The following is a 23,222-nucleotide window of genomic DNA, read 5'->3' as shown; positions in this document are numbered from 1 at the left end:
CTCTTTTGCCAGGTGTTGCTCAGTCTTTCCCTTAATAATTCCTTCCATTAGTTTATTTGTGATGCACATTAATCTTAGACCTCCCATTCAGCCCAACAATCTTGCCAGTTCCATCTTCTTAATTCTTCTAAAATAACATCAAGTCTAGTTTTGAAAATCCCTAAAGTCCTACTGTCTACCACACTACTTGGTAGCTTATTCCATGTGTCTATCGTTCTTTGCATAAAGAAAAACTTCCTAATGTTTATGCGAAATTTACTCATAAAAGTTTCCAATAGGGTCCCCATGTTCTTGATAAACTCATTTTAAAATAAGTTTCAATCCACTGTACTAATTCCCTTCATAATTTTTAACACTTCAATCACGTCTCCTGTTTCTCTTGTTTTTCTTAAAATGAAAATGCCCAGCTCTTTTAATCTTTCCTCGTAATTCATCCCCTGTAGCCCTAGAATCAGCCTAGTCACTCTTCTCTGGACTTTTTCTAGCACTGCTATGTCTAGCCTGGAGATCAAAACTGTACACAATACTCCTGATGCGGCCTCGCCAGGTAGGTACCTTTTCTGTGCCGAGTTAAGACACACTCTGAAAACGTTTTCTATGATCGGGTGACCTTATTACAACTGAGAGAGCACAGCCATATCGGACTTTTCGACCCGATCTTGCTGGAATCCCACCCTGAGCTAGCATGCTATGCTGACTTGATGTTGGGTCGACCCCCGGCAGAGACCTCTTCTGAGAACAGGCCGAAGCGGAGGCACGGCAGACGGGGAGGAGCTGACCGAAGGCTCCAGCGCTTGGTTACAAATGGAAGGCTAACCCTCCCGGTCATACTGTTTGCAAACGTTCAGTCTCTGGAAAACAAGATGGATAAGCTCCATGCTCGGATTTCCACGCAGAAGGACATTCAGGATTGCTCTATATTGTGTTTCTGCGAAACCTGACTAGGGGAGAGGACACCTGATAAGGCAATAACACCAGACGGCTACACGGTCTTCAGGGAGGACTGAGACGCTGCAGACAGCGGTAAGTCTCGCGGAGGAGGAACAGGAGCTACACGATATGATCAACAAGCATGAAAACACATATCCAGTCGCCGCTGTGATCATTTTGGGAGATTTTAACCACTGCATTCTCCGGAAAAATATGCCTAAACTGCATCAGCTTGTAACCTTCCCAACTAGGGGAAATAAAATACTGGACCACTGCTACAGTAACATCGGAAATGACTTTTCAGCTGAACCAAAACCTCATTTTGGAAAGTCTGATTACCTGGCGATCCGACTTAAACCAGTTTATAACAAAAGGCTCAAGACAAAACCAGGATCGTCAATATCTGGACTGATGATGCAAAAGCTAGTCTGCAGGGCTGCTTAGAGGCCACAGACTGGAGCATTTTTAAAAAGGCCACTAACGATATTCATGAATATACAGAGACTGAGGGTGACTACATTAGCTGGTGCACGTCCATATGTGCCCCTTCCAGGACCGTGCGTATGTTCCCCAACCAAAAACCTTGATTTAATGGGGATATAAAACAGAAAATCAGGAAGCGGCAGGAGGCCTTCAAGTCAGAAGATCAAGTGGAGAATAAGAGAGCCCGGTATGAGCTGCAGAAGTTCATCAGAGCAGCAAAAAGGGCACACTCACAAAAACTTGAAGGCTATTACCTTAACCACAACATGCACAGCATGTGGCCGGGAATTCAATCTGTCACAAACTACAGGAGAACCACAACAACTACAGATCTCTGAGATGTCACCCTTCCAGACAGCCTAAACACCTTCTATGCCAGGTTCAACAGGCTGAATACAGACACACCCTCAAAGGCCCCCTGTAACCCCACAGACACTGCCTTTCAGATGACACACACACAGGTCCTGAAGAAGGTGAACCCCCACAAGGCGGTGGGACCTGATGGAGTTCTTCCCAGAGTTTTGAGGGACTGTGGAGACCAATTAGCTGGTGTGTATGCTGACATCTTCAACCTGTCATTATCCCAGGAAGTAGTCCCCCGTATTTTTAAATCCTCCACCATTTTACCAGTCCCCAAAGGATCGGACACATCTACTCTAAACGACTTCAGGCCAGTGGCACTCACACCAGTTGCTATGAAATATCTAGAAAAACTGGTTCTCACGCACAACAACCATATGGTCCCGGACACTGTTGACCCCCTCCAGTTTGCCCACCACCCCAATCGATCAGTGGATGATGCGGTAGCAATAGCCCTACATCACATTCTGCAACACCTGGAAAGTAGCAGAACGTATGCAGGATGCTTTTCCTGGACTACAGTTCTGCTTTCAATACTATCCGCCCGGGAAAACTGATCAAGAAGCTGACAGACATCAGCGTCCCAACTCCCACCTGCAACTGGATCCTGGACTTATTGACAGATAGACCACAGGTGGTGAGAATGGGAGGACGGGTGTCTGCTGAGCTCACATTTAGTACAGGAACCCACAGGGCTGTTGCCTTAGCCCCAGACTTTTCTCTCTGTACACTTATGACTGTGTCTCCACCCAGGACAACACCATCATCATTAAATACGCTGATGATACCACCATCTTGGGGCTCATCAAGGGGGGGGCGAGTCAGTGTACAGGACCATGGTAAACAACATTCTTGTCTACGGAGAGGAGAATGACCTCATCCTCAACATAGATAAGACCAAAGAAATAATATTGGACTTCAGGAAGAATCCTCCCCCTCTACAGCCTCTAATCATCAAAGGGACTGAGGCGGAGAGGGCCGACAGTCACAGATTTCTGGGATTGCAGGTTACATCAGACCTGAGCTGGACTCTTAACACCACAGCCACAGTGAAAGAAGCCCAGCAAAGGCTATATTTTATTCGGCTGCTCAGGAAAGCCGGCCTGAACCATCGCCCTTTCACAAAGGCCTACAGAGGACTAATAGGGAGCATTCTCACCACAGGCATCACTGTCTGGTATGGGAACACAACACAGGCAGAGAGAGAGGCTTTGCAAAGAGTCATAAAACCTGCGGAGAGGATCATAGGGACAAAACTTCCTTCCATGGACTTTATGTACGCACAACATTGTCGAAAAAGAGCAGAGGGAATTATCAGGGACTCACTCCATCCAGCTCACTCTCTGCTCAGACACAAAAACTGTATGTACAATCTGAGACGCAGCAGAGCGGACAGCATCATCTCTCACAAAATAAGGTTTTTCAATAGCTTTTTCCCCGCCACAGTCAGACTGATGGCTAAACGAAATTATTGAATATGTGTAATAACCTCACTTCACTTATCATGTAAATGACGAGTGAAAAATGTGCAATATTTTAACTGGGCAATACCTACAGTATATTGTATTTTTTTGTGTAGATATTACCACCTTTCTGTGTTGTGCTGGTATAATCTACATTATTATTTTGTTTTACTGTTTTTTTTTTAATTTTTTAAATGTTTTACTATGACTCGGACAGAGCTCTGCACAAGAATTCCAATGTGCTTTGTCTGTTGGTTTTATGCACAAATGGCAAATAAAAGAACCTTGAGACAGTGCATTATAAAGCTTGAGCATAACCTCCTTGGACTTTGTACTCCACACATTGTGCTGTATAACCAAACATTCTGTTAGCCTTCTTAATGGATTCTGGACGCTGTCTGGAAGTTGATAGTGTTGAGTCCACCACGACTCCTAAATCCTTCTCATAAGCTGTACTTTTGATTTTCACACCTCCCATTGTGTATTCAAACCTAACATTTTTAATTCCTATGTGTAATACCTTACATTTTCTGTCATATCATCTACCACAAATCTACCCAAGTCTGTATACTGTCTAAGACTCTCTGTAATGATTTAAAGGATTCCAGATTATCTGCCAATCCACCTAACTTGCTATCATCAGCAAACTTATCCAGCTTGTTACGTATACTGTATGCCTATGCAAATTACTTATAAAGTATATCAAAAATAACTGCGGCCTTAGCACTGACCCCCGTGGGACTTCATTCTTAACATCATCCAAATCTGATAGGATTTTCTGCACAATAATCCTCTGCTTCCTGTGTTTGAGCCAAATTTGCACCCATCTCCAAAAAACACCCTGAACTCACACTTGTTTTCATTTGATGCCCAACCTCTCAAGTGCCACCTTATCAAATACTTTCTGAAAGTCAAGATAAATAATATCATAAGCTCCACTTTGATCATATCCTTTTGTTGCTTCCTGATAGAATTTCAGCATGCTAATAAAAACACGTCCTCTCTCTTATGAACCCATGCTGACTATTTAGTAAAACTCATGTTCTACACTTGAATCTCAATCCAGGTGGCTCGCTGTGTGGTGGATGCGGCTACGTACTGTAAGTGCATGCTCCCAACCTCTCTCTCTCTTGCCAGGTGTTGCTCAGTCTTTCCCTTAATAATTCCTTCCATTAGTTTATTTGTGATGCATGTTAATCTTACTGACCTATAGTTGCTTGGCTCTGCCCAGACACCCTTTTTATATAACGTTTTTCAGTCCTTTGGAATTTTGCCAGCATGTAGTGACTTCCAAAAATCATGCGTCAAGGGTTTATATATGTACTCGCTAGCCTCCTTAAGAACTCAAGGGTAAATATTATCTGGTCCTGGTGATTTGTTTGATTTCAGCCTATTTAATATGAGCAGTACTTCCCTTCTACAATTTCTAAATCGCTCAGTACCTCCTTAGTAATCACTTTTGCTGCTGGGAGGTTATCTACTTGGTCATATGTGAAGACCTCAGAAAAATGCACGTTTAGTGCATCTGTTATTTCACTATCTGTATTTTTCAATTCCCCTTTACTATTCCTGCACTTCACCTCCTCCTTTATTGCTGTTTTACTACTAAAATACTGAAAGAATCTTACTGTCATCTTTCACCTTATCTGCTACATTCCTCTCTAGCTGCCTTTTGGCATTCCTAATATCCTTCTTAATGGTTGCCCTCATGTTCTCATATGCCCTACGATTCACATTAGAGTTATTAGTCTTGTATGCCTTATATAGCTGTTTTTTCCTTTGCAGTTTCTTTCTCTACTCTTAATTAACCAACTGTACAGTTTTCTAAATTTAGTACTAATTCCAAATTTAGGCATGTGCCTGTCTTGCATTATATGTAAAATGTTTTTAAACTTGTTCCACTGCTCCTCAACTGTATCCACAATTAAAAAGTTTATTCCAGTCTGTCCTTGTTAGACTTTGCAGCATCTGCTCAAAATTTGACCTACCAAAGCTAAACTTAACAGTTGCATCCTTATTCTTCCAAAACAATGAGAATTATATTATTGTCACTTGACCCTAGTGCTTCCATTACCTCTACACCCTCAATTCTATCCTGATTACTACAAAATACTAAATCCAAGCAGGTTTCCCCAGTGTCTGCTCCTGCTCTTCAGCTCCGATATTTGCAAGGTTATCTCCGTTATCACAGTTAATATTCAGGTAGTTGAAGTCCCACATGACTATAATATTACCCTGTAAACTTGCCTTTTTAATAGTACCAAAAAATGTGCATGGGATTGCATTGGGCGGCCTATGACACACTCCTAAAATAAGGACTCTTTCCCTAAAACTTTCCAGGCAAACAGTATTTATTTATATAGCACATTGTCATACAAGCAATGTAGCTCAATGTGCTTTACAACACAACAAAAAGATAGTTACAGATACTGCTCACTTAACGACTTACCTGTTTAACAACCATGCAGACACGACCAGCTCTACGACCAGTCGGTATTATATACTTTTGGAGAACTTTGGTCATGGAAACAGCAGCTTGGCATCTCTGTGTAAACATCCCATCTCACATCACTCTGATTCAGTCCTGTTCCCACAGTTGGTCAGTATTTGCCTACATTTACACATCTGCCTAGTTAGTGTGCCACTGCACACCTGGCACATGATCTGCCCTTCTGAACTGGCTAAACTCTTCTGTCGCAAGAGGTGCAGAGGTCCTCCTGCAGCTACAATGAGGCTGTAATTATGAAAAAGAGAAAAAGCGGGAGAAGAAAATCTCCATTGAAGGAGTCTGCTTTGGGTGTCTCAGTTCAGCCTTTAGCAGAAAAATCTTCAGTGTGCACTGGGTTCTCCAGATGAACCGTGCCATGCTACTTCTTCTGTTGCCGCTTCTGTACCCTTGTCCTTTCTGTTCACTCCAAAATGATGCAGTCAGGTTGGAGAGGCACATGGCACAGGCTCTGCTAGTGGCTCCTCGCTTAACAACCTAGTCATAGGGATGGAACTTTGTCGTTAAGTGAGGAGCGTCTGTATATGAAATGCAAAATGAAGAAAACGAGCCACATGCCCTCACTAAGATGGGGCTCATTGACAATTATAAAATGTAAATTCTGTTTGACATAAACAGCAACCTCACCTCTTTTGCTGTTCTGTCTATCCTTCCTAAAAATGTGTATCCTTCTATGTTATACTTATTCCCATCTTTATTTAGCCAGGTTTCCATTATTGCTATAATATCATAATTATACTTATTGTTGATGCTTCTAGTCTAAAGGCAATCTATTTTTACTCATTTTATTTTTACGTTTAAATGTTGGGTTAGAATTTACATTACTATGCATTTTTATTTTTACACTATTGTTTGTTCCTCCATGAACACTTCTAAACCTAGAAAATTCTAAACTTCCTTCCCTTAGTTTAAACAATCCTTCACTGAGCCTACTCATGCACCTCCCCAACACAGTGGTGACACTCCAGTTCAGATGTAACTCATTACAGCAGAACAGATCCCATTTGTTCCAAAAGGGGTCCCAACGCCCTTAGCAACACATTAAGCCTTCTAATGTTCTCAGTCTTTCCCAAACTTCTGCCAGTACTACGTCCCAGTCCAGGTAAGACTATCTTGTCAGTTCTTGTCTTTGGCTTGGCACCTAACTCTTTTAATGTACAGTATGTCATTTATGCATGTTATTTGTGCCAAGACTTCCCCCACTCTGGCCAAGAGTCTATCCGTCTTCTACCTCTGCACCCAGAAGGCAAGACTCCTTGCAGACTCTCTGTCTCTGGAGAAAACCTGAGCTTCAGTCCCCCTAATGATTGAATGCCCAACTATCACCACTTTTCTCTTTCTGGGAACTGGTTTTGAGGTAGCCTGTTGGTGCTGCTCATGCCCGCCTACCACCTTAGAACCTTCAGAGACACCGTCTAGTTCCGCAAGAACCTGAAAACAATTTGGCAATTCTAATTCTGGGGTTTATGATCCCGGACCATGTGCACCCTCTACCTTGTGCCTTGTGACTGTGCCCCACCTATTTCTACCTGTCTGGTCTGAAGTCTCCTCCCATGCCACCTTAGGGGGGTGCACACTATCTCACTAAAGGACACCTAAGCCAGGTCTACCAATTCTCTACTATAACACAGGCCAGTCAACTTCTGCAGTTCAGTGACCCTGAGATTGAGTTGCCGGATCAGCTGACGTCTCCTTTAGATGTAGCCCTCACAGAAGACTGGCTCTTCCAAGCCATCATCTAAAAAGTCCAACATCCAAAAGGACTTGCATTGTACTTCTGTGCCTCATTATCAAAATTTGAGATGATGATGTCAGCTACTGCTGCTTACTGCCCTGCCTCAGTGATGCTAGTTTGAATACAAATAACAAGTACAAGTAGTTATTAGAAAAATGCTCCTCCAAACACTCAGCTACATTTGCTCCTGCACTGGTGAAAAAAAGAACAAAAAACGTCTCTTTCATTTGCAAAGATGATATCAGCAGAATGACATCATTGAAAGCTGTATAAAGGAGTGATTTGAGCAGCCATTAGATGTCTCATTGCAGTAGTCAATCTTATTAGAAATAAATGCATGAATTAATTTCTAAATATTCTCCATATTGAGAAAACACCTTAATTTTTAAAACATTTTTAGGATGGAAAAAATATGTTTTGCATAGTTATGTAATATGTGCAAAACCTTTATCATTTTTATTCTGAGATTTGCATTAACTGTATTATTAAGATCAAGTTTGTAATTTTATTTTTCATCGTTTTATTTATCTTAACCTCCCTTTCAATCTTTAGAACCATCTGCTCACATGGATTTCTTTAATTTGAAAACCAGTACACTTTTTTAAATACATAAGCAGTTAATTAAGGATTAAACCAAAGAATCTTAAATAGATTACACAAATTACTGATGTAAAGAGTTGATTAAGCTTCTGCTACACATTTTTGCATTGGAATTCAGTTTATGCAAATCACAGCACAGTTCAAAGGTGTGGTTGTTTTTCCCCCTGTAAATCTGCCATTTCTATGACAACTACACCAAGTTATACAGTATTTAATGTTACTGTACAAGTGTGAGAAGGCATATTTTTAGAACAGAGACCTACCCCTGCTGGAGGGTGAACTAAAGGGAAAGAAATCAAGAGGAAGGCAGAGACAGGACAAGTTAAATTATCTGAAAGGTGGTAAATCACACCAAGAGGTGGAAAGAAGAGTAGAAGACAGAATACAACAGAGGAACTGGCGATCAAAAGGCCTGTCTTATGGAAGCTAACTAAACAAGAAAATCATCTACTCACAAATTAGTAGGTCATCTGTACAGTGTGATTTTAGGTGCTGGACTGTAATATCCCAGTACCCCAATTAATCTTTAGCCAGGATAACCCTAACACCATTAAATACAAAAGAGACTTGACTACCAAGACATTGGTGTCAACTATTGAACTGACAAGTGTGGTATAATAATCTACAGCTCTTGAGCCAACGTGCTTTCCACCAGTGGCTAAAAGTCTGATCTTTAATGGAGCTTCAACTGCTTCTGATTTGTGAACATTAACTGAAATATATTGCTTTATGATCACTTACAGAACCTTTGAAAATGGTGCTACATTTCTTCCACAGGTAGAGCCTTTGTTTCACTTTCACATAGAGCTGTGCTTTGACCTTTTTAATATGACCATCTGTGATGTATTTTGTCTCATTTTACTGGTTTTCTGGGTGTTTGGCCACAGCTTCAAATTTAATAAAATAAAGAGAAGAGAGCACATCAGAATAAGGCACTGTTTAAATTCATGTTCTAGTGTAATTGATTCCTATTTATTTAAGTGTTCCAGGAAGTGCTAACTGTATTATCAAATATAAATTGATCTGTTTTTCTTAAAGCTTTACAGTTTGTGACTGGATGTATCTCTGGGCGTTTATTCTCAACACATAATGTACACTTTGGCTATAACAGCCAATAATGAGATTTCCCAAATTCAAACTGAGTTTATATCCACATTTCATTGCAAATAAGTTTTGCTTTGTTCCTTTTCTTAATCAAAGATCTTTGTCTCGCTTGCTAAAGAGTGAAATGCATTTGTTCCAGACGCTTCATCTAATTGAATTTCAGTTTTAACATAGTCATTCAGTGGCCGTAGAATGAAGAAGTGTCATACATGTTAACTTTTGGTTTTCTCAACATGCCTGGAACCAAAAATACTGGACTGGTGTGATGGGTGTCTGGTCACACTTATAGGTAATCTAACCTAAACAGTTAAAATATCTGACTACGCCAGCCAATTTTATTAAGAGTCTGGGAACTCTTGAAATTTAAAGATAATAGTACATATTCTTTAAATTATGCAGTGAGTAAGCACAAGATGAAAGACACAACAGCAAATTTAAAGAAAAACTACATTAATTTGTGTTACACCAGACAATATAAAGTCCACCAAGAAGATAAAAGTAGATAAGAATCTAAAAATATGGGAGTGAAAAGCATGTAAAAATACAGCATATGGTCCACACTCCAGAAGTCCGTTTAAACAACAGTCGGAGGATTCACCCTTTGGTGTTGCGAAGCCTAGGTTGTGCGCTGTGTTAACACAACAATTAATCTTCCATCTGTTCCACTGAGACACTCTGTTTGCCAAATGCTTATTTTCCAACAGAAGTCTTGTCCGCTGGCTTCACTCTGTCCCTCTCTTGCTGGACCCCTCATCTCTCTGATGAAATGGTCTCTTCTTCCCTGGAGGTAGGTGTCACTGTCCGTGTGCCTCGAGTCTTATCAGGCATGTACCCTCACCTGCCTGAGAGTCCCTGTGCTCTGTGTAAGTGATCTTGACAGTGTCCTCGGTGGGCTGTGACTCTCCACATCACCCACTGCCCAAAAATATGTCACTGCTTCAGTCTCTGCCAAGGTCAAATGACGATTGATTAAACAATGGTACAAGCTAATTTCCTTTACTTCGCAGTAGTACAAACACATTTTCATTGGTTAAAAAGTATTGTTGTCAGCTGTCGAGAAGTACATATACCACTGTATGCTGATTAGTTTTGATGTCCCCAAAACACATTACTTTTCGAACCCAGTAAATAAACATTTTCCAAAGAAGCAGGAAGTTCTCTTATCACAATATTGTATGTTGATGAGATACAAAGCAGTATAATCTTCAAAGCAGGTGCCCCTTTTTTTGAAAGACTAGTAAATATCTACATCTTATAGACAGCCGTCAACAATAACCTGCAACAGAATTATTTAGGAAATTTTCTTTTTCACTTACCTTCTGAGTTCAGCTCACATCCAAGTGTAAATGCACATTAAGAGTGTGCATTTACTTATATTTTTAGTTATTTTTTCATGACATTGCTTCCACTAACTTATGACAGGGGAACACTTTTAAACATTGGGAACCAGTTTACTCACCTACTCGAGGAGATCTACCTATTGACCCGTTGTGTTTAGGTGAGATTCTCATTAAAATCCTACATGATGAGAGGGAGTAATAACAAAAGTGCAAAAGATGCGGTGTGCAGAACACAATGGCATAGCTAGGGAGGGGCAAGGGGGGTACATCTGTCCCCGGGTGCAGCATCCAGGGGGTGCCGAATTGATGTTCCCCATTGCATTTTGGCAAACAGGAGGGGGTGCAAAATTTTCAGTTGTCCCCGGGCACTGAAAACCCTAGCTACGCCTCTGGCAGAACAAACTGAGGAATAAACCACATCATCCTCCTCTGCCCAGTATCATGCTCCCAAATGTCTAGTCACTTGTGTCACAGATGTCTGGTCACACTTATAGGTAATCTAACTTAGACACCATTAAAATATTCGACTACGCCACCCAGTTTTATTAAGAGGCTGGGAACTCCTGAAATTTACCAATAAGAGCACACAGGTTTCTTTAAATTGGGCGGTGAGTAAACACACAATGAAAGACACAACAGTAATTTCAGAAAAAAGCAACAGTAAGTTCTATTGTACAAGACAATATAAGGTACATTAAAAAGATAAACGAACATAACAGAACCTAAACATATCAGGAATTAATTTCCTTTTTTGTAAAAGGAAAATACACAGTCCACACTCTCTAAAAGTCCGTAAAAACAAGAATTGGAGGATACAACCTTTAGTGGTGCAGAGTCCAGTTTGGCACTGTGTTACCCCAACACTTAATTGTTCATGGATGCACTCTGTTCCCCAGCAGAAGTTGTGTCAAATTGTTGACTCCCTGTCAGCGTCTCTTCGTTGTCCCTTTTTCTTCCACTCTGGGCTCCTTGTGTTGCTGGGACCTAGGCACGCCTCATTTCTCGTCTGTCAGCTTTACTGGGTCCTTTCATGCAGATTCCCTCTCTCGCTGAACCCACAACTGGCGTCTCCTTGTGCAGCTGTCTCTTCCTCCCTGGAAGTGTTGCCGTCCTTGTGCCTCACGTTGTGCCAGCCAGGTACCCTTGTCTGCCTGCGAGCCCCTGTGCCCTGTCCGAGTGTCTTGGCAGCGTTTCCTGTGGACTCTCCCTCCTGCCTTCTGCTGGCCAGCAGTTTATATTTACTTCACCCCTCTGTTGTCAGTCCTGGACAAACAGTTTAATCAATGGCACATCTAAATTGCCTGGGTTTAACAATTAATAAAAACACAAGTTAACAAAATGTATGGTTACCAAACATTAATAAGTACAGATATGCTGAGTAGAAACCAATATTTCCAAGCCAGGTAAATACAGACATTCTACCAAGGCCAGACTTCAAAGCAGTGATTCTCTTGCAGGACAGCAAATACCACTAATAAGTACAGACAGCCTTTTAACTTCTCACCCCCCAGTCCCAACAGTGGGTGCCTAATGGAACCACCCAGTGCACAAAAAAAATGTAAAAGTGTCCCCCTCTGACACTTGAAAACAAGATGGATGATCTTCAGGATTAAATTCCAATGGGACATCACAGACTGCAATGTTCTTTGTTTGACTAAAGCGTGCCATTCACTTGAAATACCAGACAGGGGAATTAACCCCGTTTTTTGGATGGACAGAATGGCTGAATCTGGTAAATTAAAAGGTGAAGGAGTCTGTTTTATGAAAAACAATAAATAGTGCGATCCCAGAAACATCTCGACTCTTTTGCACTCCTGTTCTGCTGATCTGGATCATCTGACACTTACCCTTCACTCTTATTATTTGCCTTGTCAGTTTTCTGCTGTTGTTATCACCTGTTCCTGTCTTTATCCTGAGGCTAACATAGATAAGGTTTTGTGAAAACTCCACAATGTTCTTAGTGAACAACTAATCAAGCACCCGGATGCTACATTTATTGTGGTGAGGGACTTTAACAAAGCTAACCTCAGATAGGTAATGTCGAACTTTCACCAGCATGTCACATGTCCAACCAGGGGTGGAAACACACTGGATCATTGTTGCACCCAGTTTAAGTTAGACTATTGTAAGCATAAGTTTAATATGTCACTGTGCTCCGTGCAAATCTATCTTAGAAAATCTGCTTTTTTCTGCTCACCTGCACAGCTGACACATAGCCAGGTTAAGCACAGAGCTCACATAGAACTGCCAGGTAAGCAGTATGACATAAGACCGATCGGAACAACTAGAAAGCATGCAGTCAGACTGTGAGATGTTGTAACAGTGTGCTATTTTTATCTGTTAAGTCGGCATGGAATTGTATCCTTGTTTAAACACCATTGCATGTTTGCCTAAGTGGGGCCCTGCACATGAAGAAAGCGTATGAAGCCTTGGAACATTGCCCGGCACACCTTTGAAGCCAACAAACGGAACAGGAGATATTGTCATCTGTTCCTGAAAATGCCTTGCCACTGAACAGATTATAACGACAGACTAAATGCCTCGGGCCCCCACTCCTGGACAGGGTTTTGATATTGACTTAATTTGTCTGATATGCAGCATAAGCTGACATTAAACAAGCTAAGTTATTTCTCCTGCATGATTTCTTACTGCTGTATCAGGGAGGGGTATTAGCCTTTTATGTTATATCTATATAGATTTGGGTTATGTAACACGTTGCAATTATTAAAGAACTTTTTCCAAGGAGCTAGTGCCCCCTGCTCTACACAACTACAAAGTGTTTTCACAACTGGCTTTTAGCAGATCAGACCATGTCTCCATTTTACTTCTCCCCAAGTAAGCATCATGAGAGAGGTTCCAGTGACAAGAGAGATCAAACGCTGGCCTGCCCCAATCAGAAGCCATGCTACAGGGTGTGCTTGATGACATGGACTAGGATGCGGTCCGGTCGAGTGCTAATGACGTAAACGAGTTTGTGGATGTAGCTGTCAGCTTTGTTGCTATGCTAGTGGAGTTCTTCATTCCATCAAAAGACAATCCAGTGTCTTCACAATCAGAAGCAGTGGATGGACAAAACCATCCAGGATGCAGTGAATGTGCACCCTGTGGCTTACAACATGGGATTTTGGACTGAAAACTGTAATGAGTACAAGACAGCCTGCTACTCTAAATGGAGGGCTGTGAAGAAGGCAAAGAGGGGCAGTACAAGGAGAAAGTGGAGTCAAACATTCATCTAGGGTACAGTGAGCAAATGTGGCAAGGACTACAGACCATTACGGACTTTACAGGTAAAACCACTTTGTTGACACACAGACCTCTCTGGCTGATGATCTGAATGCATTCTATGCACAAGTTGATGCTAATGGAGCTAGTGTTAAGTTGCAGGGTAGTGAGGATAATACAGTGGAGTTGCGATCTCTGTTTCAATGCACAATGTTCTTCGTGCTCTGAGGCATGAAAACTGTAGGAAAGCAACAGGTCCAGAATGAATCTCCAGATGTATTCTTAAATCAGGTGCTGATCAGCTGTTGGTTTCTATCCATCCATCCATCCATTGTCTCCCGCTTATCTGAGGTCAGGTCGCGGGGGCAGCAGCTTGAGCAGAGATGCCCAGACTTCCCTCTCCCCGGCCACTTCTTCTAGCTCTTCCGGGAGAATCCCAAGGCATTCCCAGGCCAGTCGAGAGACATAGTCCCTCCTGCGTGTCCTGGGTCTTCCCCGGGGCCTCCTCCCGGTTAGACGTGCCCGGAACACCTCACCAGGGAGGCGTCCAGGAGGCATCCTGATCAGATGCCCGAGCCACCTCATCTGACTCCTCTCGATGCGGAGCAGCAGCAGCTCTACTCTGAGCCCCTCCTGGATGACTGAGCTTCTCACCCTATCTTTAAGGGAAAGCCCAGACACCCTGCGGAGGAAACTCATTTCAGCCGCTTGTATTCGCAATCTCGTTCTTTCGGTCACTACCCATAGCTCATGACCATAGGTGAGGGTAGGAACATAGATCGACTGGTAAATTGAGAGCTTCACCTTGCGGCTCAGCTCCTTTTTCACCACGACAGACCGATGCAGCGCCCGCATTACTGCAGATGCCGCACTGATCCGCCTGTCGATTCTCACACTCCATTCTTCCCTCACTTGTGAACAAGACCCCGAGATACTTGAACTCCTCCACTTGGGGCAGGATCTCGCTACCAACCCTGAGAGGGCACTCCACCCTTTTCCGGCTGAGGACCATGGTCTCGGATTTGGAGGTGCTGATTCTCATCCCAGCCGCTTCACACTCGGCTGCGAACCGATCCAGAGAGAGCTGAAGATCACGGCCTGATGAAGCAAACAGGACAACATCATCTTCAAAAAGCAGTGACTTAATCCTGAGCCCACCAAACCGGACCCCCTCAACGCCCTGGCTGCGCCTAGAAATTCTGTCCATAAAAGTTATGAACAGAATCGGTGACAAAGGGCAGCCCTGGCGGAGTCCAACTCTCACTGGAAACGGGTTCGACTTACTGCCGGCAATGCGGACCAGGCTCTGGCAATGATCGTACAGGGACCGAACAGCCCTTATCAGGGGGGCCGGTACCCCATACTCTCGGAGTACCCCCCCACAGGATTCCCCGAGGGACACGGTCGAATGCCTTTTCCAAGTCCACAAAACACATGTAGACTGGTTGGGCAAACTCCCATGCACCCTCCAGGACCCTGCTAAGGGTATAGAGCTGGTCCACTGTTCCGCGACCAGGACGAAAACCACACTGTTCCTCCTGGATCCGAGGCTCGACTATCCGACGGACCCTCCTCTCCAGGACCCCTGAATAGACTTTTCCAGGGAGGCTGAGGAGTGTGATCCCTCTGTAGTTGGAACACACCCTCCGATCCCCCTTCTTAAAGAGGGGGACCACCACCCCGGTCTGCCAATCGAGAGGCACTGTCCCTGATGTCCATGCGATGTTGCAGAGGCGTGTCAGCCAAGACAGTCCTACAACATCCAGAGCCTTGAGGAACTCCGGGCGTATCTCATCCACCCCCGGGGCCCTGCCACCAAGGAGTTTTTTGACCACCTCGGTGACCTCAGTCCCAGAGATGGGGGAGCCCACCTCTGAGTCCCCAGGCTCTGCTTCCTCATTGGAAGGCATGTTAATGGGATTGAGGAGGTCTTCGAAGTACTCCCCCCACCGACCCACAACGTCCCGAGTCGAGGTGAGCAGCGCACCATCCCCACCATATACAGTGTTGACACTACACTGCTTCCCCTTCCTGAGACGCCGGATGGTGGACCAGAATCTCCTCGAAGCTGTCCGAAAGTCGTTCTCCGTGGCCTCCCCAAACTCCTCCCACGCATTCCGCTTGGCCTGCCGGTACCTATCAGCTGCCTCCAGAGTCCCACAGGACAAAAGGGTCCTGTAGGACTCCTTCTTCAGCTTGACGGCATCCCTCACCGCCGGTGTCCACCAATGGGTTCAGGGATTGCCGCCACGACAGGCACCGACCACCTTACGGCCACAGCTCTGGTCAGCTGCCTCAACAATAGAGGCACGGAACATGGCCCATTCGGACTCAATGTCCCCCACCTCCCTCGGGATGTGGTCGAAGTTCTGCCGGAGGTGGGAGTTGAAGCTAATTCTGACAGGGGGCTCTGCCAGACATTCCCAGCAGACCCTCACAACACGTTTGGGCCTACCAGGCCTAACCGGCATCCTCCCCCACCATCGAAGCCAACTCACCACCAAGTGGTGATCAGTTGACAGCTCCGCCCCTCTCTTCACCCGAGTGTCCAAGACATGTGGCCGCAAGTCCGATGACACAACCACAAAGTCGATCATCGAACTGAGGCCTAGGGTGTCCTGGTGCCAAGTGCACATATAAACACCCCTATGCTTGAACATGGTGTTCGTTATGGACAATCCGTGACGAGCACAGAAGTCCAATAACAAAACACCACTCGGGTTCAGATCGGGGGGGCCATTCCTCCCAATCACGCCCTTCCAGGTCTCACTGTCATTGCCCACATGAGCATTGAAGTCTCCCAGCAGAACGAGGGAGTCCCCAGAAGGTAAGCCCTCTAGCACCCTCTCCAGGGACTCCAAAAAGGGTGGGTACTCCGAACTGCTGTTCGGTGCATACGCACAAACAACAGTTAGGACCCGTCCCCCCACCCGAAGGCGAAGGGAGGCTACCCTCTCGTCTACTGGGGTAAACCCCAATGTACAGGCTCCAAGTTGGGGGGCAATAAGTATACCCACACCCGCTCGGCGCCTCTCACCGGGGGCAACTCCAGAGTGGTACAGAGTCCAGCCCCTCTCAAGGAGATTGGTTCCAGAGTCCAAGCTGTGCGTCAAGGTGAGTCCGACTATATCTAGCCGGAACCTCTCAACTTCGCGCACTAGCTCAGGCTCCTTCCCCTTCAGAGAGGTAACATTCCACGTCCCAAGAGCCAGCTTCTGTAGCCGAGGATCGGACCGCCAAGGTCCCCGCCTTCGGCCACCACCCAACTCACACTGCACCCGACCTCCTTGGCCCCTCTCATAGGTGGTGAGCCCATGGGAAGGGGGACCTACGTTGCCTCTTCGGGCTAGGCCCGGCCACCAGGCGCTCGCCATCGAGCCCCACCTCCAGGCCTGGCTCCAGAGTGGGGCGCCGGTGACCCGCGTCCGGGCAAGGGAAAACGCCGTCCAAAATTGTTTTTCTTCATAGGAGGTTTGTTTAACCGCTCTTTGTCTCATCCCTCACCTAGGACCAGTTTGCCTTGGGTGGCCCTACCAGGGGCATAAAGCCCCGGACAACAGAGCTCCTAGGATCATTGGGACACGCAAACCCCTCCACCACGATAAGGTGGCAGTTAAAGGAGGGGTTGTTGGTTTCTACCTTTTTTTTTTTTTTTTTTTTTAAATGTTATTGTATCCATACTGAAGAATAACACAGGCATGCCTTAAAGATTACTGCCCTGTAGTTCTCACGTCTCTTGTCATGAAGTGTTTTAATGAGATTATTAAAGACTCCATCTGCTCCCTCCTTCCAAGGGACTTTGATTCACTCCAGCTTGCATAACATACAAACGGGTCTACAGATGACGCCATCTTGCATATTCTACACTTTGTCCCGTGAAGTCAGCAAGAAGGGGAATTATGTAAGACTGTTGTTATAGACTACAGCTCAGCCTTTAACACTCCTGACCCCCCGCATATTGGCCACAAAGGTTAAAGACCTGGGGCTGAACATCCTTCTCTGTGACTGAGTGCCAGATTTTCAAGCAGGCAGGCCTCAGGTGGTGAGAGCAGGCAACTGCTTCTCCAACACTATCATTGTTAACACAGGAGTTCCACAAGGCTATGTGCTGAGTCGTCTGCTGTTCTCCCATTATGCAAACAACTGTGTGACCAAGCACTGCTCTGACACTATTGTTAAGTCTGCTGATGACAGAGTGGTCTTAGGCCTCCTTGTGGTTGTTGGAAACAAGGCCTATCTGGATGAGGTAGAAAACATGGCAATGTGGTGCCATTCTCATAACCTCTCAGTGAATGTCAGCAAGACCAAGGAGCTTGTGGTGAACTTCAGGCAGAAGCAGCAACAGATCTCCAACCCCATCAGCATAAATGGAGTTCCTGTTGAGAGGATGAGGGGCTACAAGTACCAAGGTGTGCACATCACTGTGGACCTGACATGAACCCAGCACATACAAACGTGGGACAGGAAGGCAAGACAGCACCTTTATCACCTGAGGAGGCTGAGGAAATTCAAGGTCTCCTCACCTATTTTGAAAACATTTTGCACTAGCGCCATAGAGAGCATCCTAACACAGAGCTGCACATCATGGTTTGGGAATTGCTCAGCCCAGGATTGCTGTACTTTGCAGAAAGTGGTACGTTCAGTAGAGCGCATCTTAATTTTAGCACTGCCCTCTCTGCAGGATATCTACACCAAGTGCTGCAGGACCAAGGCAATTAAAATAATTGTGAACTCTACCCATCCCAGTAACAGACTGCTCAGTCTTTTCAACTCAGGCAAATGGCAAAGAGTGAGGGACTCGAGGAGCTTTTACCCTCAGGCCATTAGGATCCTGAACTCTGACATGCCAACAAACATTCAAACTTAACACTCATTGTACATTTATTTTAACTTACTGCACAGTCACTCTATACATTCTGCTGTTTCAGGTTTCAGATTTTAACTTAAGTTTAATATAGTTAATTTAACCTGACTTAATTTAGTTAATTGTATTTAACTTTATTAACAGAATCTCATCCGTGTAATTTTAGAAGAGCTATTTTGCTTGTTGTCTAAGCTGAAGAATTCACTCAGGGTGTTGATGCCCTTCCAGCTTCTAACCTCCCTGAGCAGGTTCTGATGGAAGAAAGGCATGCACTCCCCAGGCTTCATAGTTTTCAACAGGTTTTGAGCCAATTTTCTAAGTTAACTGGATCGTGGTGTGTACAGAGTCACCAGCCACCAGGGTTGTTTGATCATCCCTTATATACAGAAATAAAGAAAGAGAGAACACAGTGAGGATGTTTTAAAATACTGGCAGCAGAAACTACCTAGAATTAAAGTAAAACAATTCAGCGTTTTAACTTTTAACTATCCTAAGGTATTCTTGCTTTACTTTTTTGACAAATACATTGTCACACATGGAAAATGCTAAAAACAGAGAGCAAAGCGGACACAAGGTTTCTCACAGTAAGATACTCATATAGTCTTCTTCATAGCTGCACTTGAAGACATTTGGTGTGGATGGTGATAGGGAACAAAGGCCAACTCATCTGAATGAGGTCATGAGATTTAAGTCAAATCAGAGCCCCATTTTTCTTTTGACACCTTGCTCTGAATTACTTTCAAGCCTTCTCATGGTCCATGTCTAGCAATTGCACTTACTGTGCTTGGCTGGGGCTGCTGTCATCACACACCTGGCCCTTGTTCTGTCTCATCAGCACTAGCTGATGCTTAAACAGCTGTCGGTGTTGGAGTGAATATATCATTTATTTTTTGCACATTTTGATGCATCTAACTACAGAGGTTTTTACTGTTTTTCAGTTCATTGTTTTTATGTATCACCCGTTCATTTTTGGATCTTTCACTGTTATCCGACAGGAGTTTTAAGTTGAAAGGATCATGGTGATGATGTAGTAGTCCATTGAAGCCACATGCTTCTTATATAGAAAAGTAAACAAATTCATATTTTAATGTTTATATTTTTAATAAATTAAGGATACAATTACTTGTTTAAACTTCTATTTTTAATTTATTTTTATATGTTGTAATGCAGAGGCCTATGGTAGCTGGTGGCCTACTGGAAAAAATCCTGACCTTGGCTGATGAATTGCTACCATTTTGTGCTCTGTTTTCTCTAAGACATCATTTTGCTCTTCTAAATTTTAGAGATTGACCCGTAACTGTACTTCTGCAGGATCTTTCTTGAAGTGCACTATGTTGTCAGTTGGTTATCATTTAAAGGTATTGGTCCTGGGTCCCTGGCTGTTTTGTCTTGGTAGAATTCTATATTACTCTACTTTCCCATTTTGTACTCTTTATTGTATAGACGTTATCAGAATGCCTCAAATCCCATATACTTAACTGTTTATAAGGTATTGTACTTTAGCACTTCTCCCCACTTTCCCTTCTACATTTATAACCACTGGCAATTAGATAGAATAAAAGGACAAGCAGGAGTTTAGATACACATTTGAATAATGTATTATTGATAATATTCAACTAATAATAACAATAAGGAAGCAGAGTATATGTGAATATTCACAACAATACAAGCCGATAAAGCTAGATATGCAGTTTCAGGCAGACCACAGATTTATACATTCTCTGGCCAAATCCTAAGGCCAGCTGGGTGTCGTGGTACAGAATGGCCTCTGAATCAAAATCAATCTCAAAGAGCCATATTTCAGACGAATAGAATTCCAGTATAACTCATCCCCCCGGTTGCTGCATTTATGACTTTGTGGACAACTTTTAGGCTGTCAGTCCAAATACAGTCATTTCTGCAAAGCTGGTCTGACGCTCCATCTCTCACACTGTGTTTTCATGCCTTTCCCCAAGACCATTTGTTGAGCTGAAACTTGCTGGCTACTGTAGGTTTATGACCAATGCGGGGGTCGGCTTATTAACACTAGAATCCCTGAAGCCTACTAAAATATTCGTAATGCCAGGCCACCTTAATTTCCTCTTCACATCCTCATCAGCATCTTTGTTTTGTAAATGTGTCAAGCAACACAAGCAGCAAGCAGCCTGCTCATTCATCCCCCACCGAGGTAGGTGAAGTCTCTTTATCTGGAAGTTAGGTGTTGTAACAGAGGTGCTATATAGGCGCCTGATCCGACACAGATGGACACAGAGGCACGTATAAAATAAACGTTTTATTTTTCTTCACCCGTGGGCGCACGTCTTCCCCGTGACCCACAGGCAATACACAGTCCATTAAGCACTTAAACACACCAATAATCCTTTCTCCTTTACCACCACTCCTCCTCAGGTTTAGTCCTCCTCCTCCTCCCGACTCTGGCTCTCGAGTGGTGGTGGCTGGCCCCTTTTATAGCCCACCCGGAAGTGTTCCAGGTGTTTGACCACCTGGTCCCAATTGCACCTCTGGGTGGGGCTGAAGACTCGTCCAGCCCTGCTGTTGAATCCAGACAGCCCCCCCCTAGCGGCCACCCCGGGCCCCAACCAGGCTGTGGAGGACTGCATCTCCCATGGAGCCCTGAGGGAGGTTGGGGAAACACCATCAGCCAGGGAGGCTGCCACCAAGTGTCCCGGGGGAGGTATTGAGCTGCCCATGATTGCTCCCCTGGGATATAAGCAGCAGGGGCGTCCCGGCCAGGCATGGGACCCGGCCGCTCATCACAGTGTCTGGAATTGTATAGGGTAAATAATATATTTGGAATACATACACTTCATATGTGTTCCATATCTACAACAATCTGTGTAAATGTAGACTCAAATCAAATGCATGTTTTTATTATATAATAGTAATAAAAGCAGCTCACTACTCAAAACGAGAAATGTGAGGAGGACCCAGGCTCAAACCTGCAACATCTTGATTATGAGGCAGCAGTTCTCACCTCTGCACCAGCCAAGCAGACATTTCTATTTTGTGTCATTTGATATTTGGGCTTCAGTTTTTACACATTGACAGCAACATATAATTTGAATACAGTAATCCCTCGTTATATCGCGCTTCGCCTTTCGCGGCTTCACTCCATCGCGGATTTTATATGTAAGCATATTTAAATATATATCGCGGATTTTTCGCTGCTTCGCGGGTTTCTGCGGACAATGGGTTTTTTAATTTCTGGTACATGCTTCCTCAGTTGGTTTGCCCAGTTGATTTCATACAAGGGACGCTATTGGCAGATGGCTGAGAAGCCGTTCACAGACGGAGAATACATGAAAGAATCGTTCATAAAAATATCAGAGCATCTATTCTCTGACTTTAAATGTTTTGGTGTTTGAGCGCATGATGACAGTGTTTGCCAGAGATGTACAGAAAGGTACACTCTCTCACTTCCCCTCCCTGAGAGAGTTCAAAGCAGTGAACATTCACATAAATTGTGATTATTTCCACCGTACAATTATTGCAATGCCTGCGGTGGGTTGGCACCCTGCCCTGGATTGGTTCCTGCCTTGTGCCCTGTGTTGGCTGGGATTGGCTCCAGCAGACCCCCGTGACCCTGTGTTCGGATTCAGCGGGTTGGAAAATGGATGGATGGATGGAATTATTGCAATGCAAGCTGCATTTAGAGAAAGATTCAGTGAGTTCAGAAAGAAAAAAAACACTCTCTCCTTCCCTGGACATCGACCCATCCCTGCTGAACACATCCGCATTCACAGGAGTAAGTAAGCCCGATCTAGAAATTGAACTGGCCGCATAGCGGATAAAGATTTATGGGTGTCCAAGTTCAAATGCCTGACAGCGGATCTTGAAGAAGTCGCCCGTCAGAAGGCTACTCTCGCTAAAGAGCACAAATGGACTGATATTGAAAACCTCCCCAAACCCGACAAACTTGTTTTCAATACATGGAGTGCCATTCCCGAAACATATATGAACATGAAAAAATATGCATTTGGAGTCCTGTCCATCTTTGGCTCAACATACTTATGTGAGCAAGTTTTCTCAAGAATGAACTTCATAAAGTCCAAATATCTCTCCCACCTCACACATGAGCCTGCAGTCCTGTGTGAAGGTCAAAGTCACATCGTATAGCCCCGACATAGAACAACAACAACATTTATTTATATAGCACATTTTCATACAAAAAGTAGCTCAAAGTGCTAGAGATGATCTGCAGCGAACTTCAGAAACAGAAGTCACATTAAACAGGTGAGAACAATAGCATTTAATAGGCTAATATTTAAAAAAAAAAAAAAAAAAACACATTTATTTCAGACCCGGAGCTGATGTAGGTTTTTTTGTATGTTCAGGTGCTTCAGTTGATTGCTGGCTGAGAGGGAAACCTGAAGAGGATGAGAGCACACTGAAATGGAATTTTATGTTTACTTTTTTAAAGCTGCTAAGCTACAGCTAAATGTTTTATTTATATTAAAGTGGGCTAGTTTTTATTTTAATTTTATACAGGTATAGGAAGGACTCAAATAGGCCTGCAGAGTTCAGTTAAATTTATTTCAAAGTAGGCCTACACATGCACACTGCACTTCTGTTTGTTGTATTCCGTGGTTGTAACATGTAAAATCTAAAAAAAGAT

Source organism: Erpetoichthys calabaricus, chromosome 7, assembly GCF_900747795.2.
Source record: "Erpetoichthys calabaricus chromosome 7, fErpCal1.3, whole genome shotgun sequence".
NCBI lineage: Eukaryota > Metazoa > Chordata > Cladistia > Polypteriformes > Polypteridae > Erpetoichthys > Erpetoichthys calabaricus.
Note: the sequence above shows the minus strand (reverse complement) of the source record.